Genomic DNA, 3,748 nt, shown 5'->3' on the forward strand with positions numbered 1-3,748 from the left:
AAGGCGCTCATGGTCCAGACAAGTGAAGACCTGAGGAATGACTTGGGAAACCAAATGGGGGTAATGGGGAACCGGATGGATGCTCAGAGTGAGCAATTGGGGGTAATGGGAAACCAAATGGGGGTAATGAGGGACGAAGCGAGGGGTACAGGTGAGGGGTTAGACAATAATTTTAAGGGATTAGACAAGAAATTTGGGAAATTAGACAATAGATTAGGGGAAATACAGGAGGGGTTAATGGGGGTGGAAAATAGAATGGCTGCCCAGGAGAATCAGATAGAGGGAGTGAAAAATGGGTTAGAGGGGTTAGAAAACAGTATGGAAGGCAAATTGAGGGACATGAGGAACCAAGCGGAAAGGGAAGTTAAACAAATGCGGCAGCAGATAGAGGGGGTCAGAATGGGGGTAGAAACTAAACTGGATGCTCACAGGGAGGAAATGGAGCAGATGAGGGTGGCATCTGGGCAGGAGATGCAAGTGATGGGAGAGGAGATCAGAAGAGGAGTGAGTGAGGAGGTCGGAGGAGTGCGCGAGGAGGTGAGGCACTGTAAGGAGCGCATGGAGAAGGAGGTGAGAAAGGGGACTGTAAAATTGCAAGGTGGTATAGAGGAGTTGACGCTGGGAGTAGAACAACTGACAGTGGGACAAAAGGAGTTGGGGGACCAGGTAAAGAAGAACACAGCGGTAATAGAGGGTTTAAAATCGACACAGAAGGAGATGAAAAAGGACGTAGGGGTAACTAAAAAAGAGTGTCAGACGGTACATGAGGACCTGACGAGGAAAATGGACAAGGTGGTAGAGGTGATGGAGGTTAAAGAGCGGGAGGTGCGGGAGCACATAGAAAAAAATAAAGTGGAGTTAGAGGAAGAACTTAAAGGGGCGCACGAGGAGATGAAGGAGGTGAAGTAGAAATTAGAAGAAGTGGAAGAAGGGGTGAGCGAAATTAAGAAGCGACGGAGGGAGGATAAGAAAGAGATAAAGGAGGAAGTAAAATAATTGGTCCAAAGTCTGTGTTCGGATCGTGATGATGTGCTCATTAACCGGATGAGGGATTCGCAGGTGATGGAGGAGAAGCGAAGAGAAAGAGGACCCGGTGTAAGTGGTGACCAATATGGTCGTGCGTATGATGCGCCAGGTGATTTAATAAGCTTGGGGGTCGAGATAGACCCGGATGTTCGTGAGAGGCCAAGAGTGAGGTGTATGGCTGGTCCGGAGGGTATGGAACGAGAGGTGCGAGGTGTGGGTGAGCAAGGTTGTGGTGGTATGGAATGGGTAGCGGGTTGCGGAAGTGTGACCCATGCATCGACACCAACGGGGGTAGTTGTTAGAGGGACCGGGGAGGCACGAGAGCCCCTTGGGGGTAATGTACTGTGGGGGCCCGGCCGGCTCGGCCCCGCGCTGACCCCGCAAGGGGCGACGCACGGGGTCCGGCAGGCGGGCAACGACTCGCATACGAGGTGGTCCCACAAGGTCCCACTCGCGCCGTATGACGGCAAGAGTGATCTACGCGCGTACCTGGCGCAGTTCGACTGTGTGTGTAAGGGCAACGGTTGGGGTGAGGACGAAGGTGGAGTACACCTGGTGGCCGCATTGCGCGGCGCGGCGGCGGAGGTGCTGACGGCATTACCAGCGGGTGCTCTCACCCTGCCAGCCCTCCGCGACGCCCTAATTAATCGATTCGGCATTGAACAGCAGAGCGAGCTTGTTAAAGCTCAGCTCGCGCTGCGAAAACGCAAGCCCCAGGAAGCCATCGGGGAACTTGCCCACGACATTCGCCGCGCAGTGGGGATCGCACATGCTAGCATGGCAGCGGATTCCCGGGAAAGCCTGGCGCTGGACCATTTTATCCAGGCCCTCCCGGATGTTGAGCTCCGGCAACAGCTCGCCATGTGGCGCCCGCAGACTCTGAGCCAGGCGGCTGACGCTGCGGCCCGTTGGGAAGCAGCGAGGCCCCTGGCCCGGGGGGGCGAGCGTCTCGCAATGGCGGTCCGCCAGGTGGGACCCCCGATGGAGGGCGGACCCCTTAGGGGGCCCGCCCCCGACGTGAGTCCTCACCTGGCGGGCATGGTCCGGAGGCTGGTGGACCAGCGCCTGGCGGGACCTGGACCATGGCAGGCGGCCCCGGAGGTGGCCCGCGGTGGACCACGAGCGGGTAATCCAATTCGGACCTACAGGGGGGGAAATTTGGAATTCCGGAGACAAGCACCTTATCAGGTGAGGTGCTATACTTGCAACCGTCTGGGTCACCTGGCGCGGCACTGTCGAGCCACGCGCCGGGATGATCCCCGGCGGTTGAGGTCCTCAACTCCGCCCAGGGGGGAGCGGGTTAGCCGACCCCAGACACCCCCCCCGCCAGACCCCGGGAAACTAGAAGGTGTCGGGCACGTAGGGCGGTGTTCGGCAGAAGAGGATGGAGGAGAGCCCTCATTGACGCGACAGGTCATTTATTGTGGCCAAATTGGAACCGGTAGCCTGACAATCAGATGCAAAATTGCCGGCGTGGGGGTAGACGCCGTAGTGGACACAGGAGCTAGCGCCACGATCATCAGCCCTGTGGTCCTTGATTCGAGCGCAGGTGGCTGGGATAAGATCCAGCGCCTGCAAAATTATAGTTTGCAACTTGCTACCGGGGTAACGGCCCCGATCATAGGGCGTGGTTCTGTGACCCTCAAGTTAGGGTCGGTAAGGAGGGTGATAGATGTTTGGGTGGCGGAGGTGTGCGACCCATGTTTAATAGGGTTGGATTTGTTGACTGCCAGCGGTTGTAAAATCGACTTGTGCCGGGGGATCCTGCAGGTGGGAGTAGAAGAGCTGCCGTTAGGGGGAGTGAGCACGGCCGAGAGAGCGGAGCTGGAGGCTTCCGAGGCCGTGACCATTCCCCCAAGGGCCGAGGCGATAGTGCCGGCCCGGTGGGCAGCTCGCCCAACATGGCAGGAGTCCTGCGGCCTGGTCGAACCGGTGGCAGCGCAGTCCATACCGGGTTTAATCGTGGGCCGCACCCTTGTAAAAACGGACGGACCGGTAGTGGCCGTCCGAGTAATAAATATAAGTACAGAACCACGCACTATGGTAAGGGGCACGAGGGTAGCTGGCTGCACCCCAGTTGAGGAAGTCGCGACAGTGAGGGGCGAGAACGTCCAGCCGAGCCGACCCCGGGGGGAGCCTTCAATAAGAAGTAGGAATTGGCCCGATCCCATTTGCGAGATGGTAAATCGTAGTAGCGTAGAGTTGGGAGGTACCCAGAGGGAGGCCTTACACAAACTGGTTGGGTCCCATTTGGACCTCTTCTCCTTGTCCACCGAGGATATTGGACGTACGGGCCTGGCGAAACATCAGATCCACACCGGTGAGGCCCGGCCTATTCGTCAGGCCGCCCGACGGCTCCCTTGGAGCAAGAGGGCGGAAGCTGACGAGCAGGTTGAAAAAATGCTCAACGCAGGTGTGATCGAGCCCTCGGGAAGTCCTTGGATGTCACCTGTTGTGCTGGTCAAAAAGAAGGATGGGACCACGCGGTTCTGCGTGGACTATCGCCAGCTAAACAACGTGACACTCAAGGACTCATATCCCCTGCCAAGAATTGATGACACCCTCGATGCCGTTGCGGGCTCAAATTGGTTCTCAACTTTGGACCTCAAGAGTGGGTATTGGCAGGTGGAGATGGATAGGGCAGGGAAGGAGAAAACGGCATTTTCCACAGGTAAGGGACTGTATCAGTTTACTGTGATGCCGTTTGGTTTGTGTAACGCCC

Source organism: Myxine glutinosa, unplaced genomic scaffold (assembly GCF_964187855.1).
Source record: "Myxine glutinosa unplaced genomic scaffold, kmMyxGlut1.1 SCAFFOLD_1712, whole genome shotgun sequence".
Taxonomy (NCBI): domain Eukaryota; kingdom Metazoa; phylum Chordata; class Myxini; order Myxiniformes; family Myxinidae; genus Myxine; species Myxine glutinosa.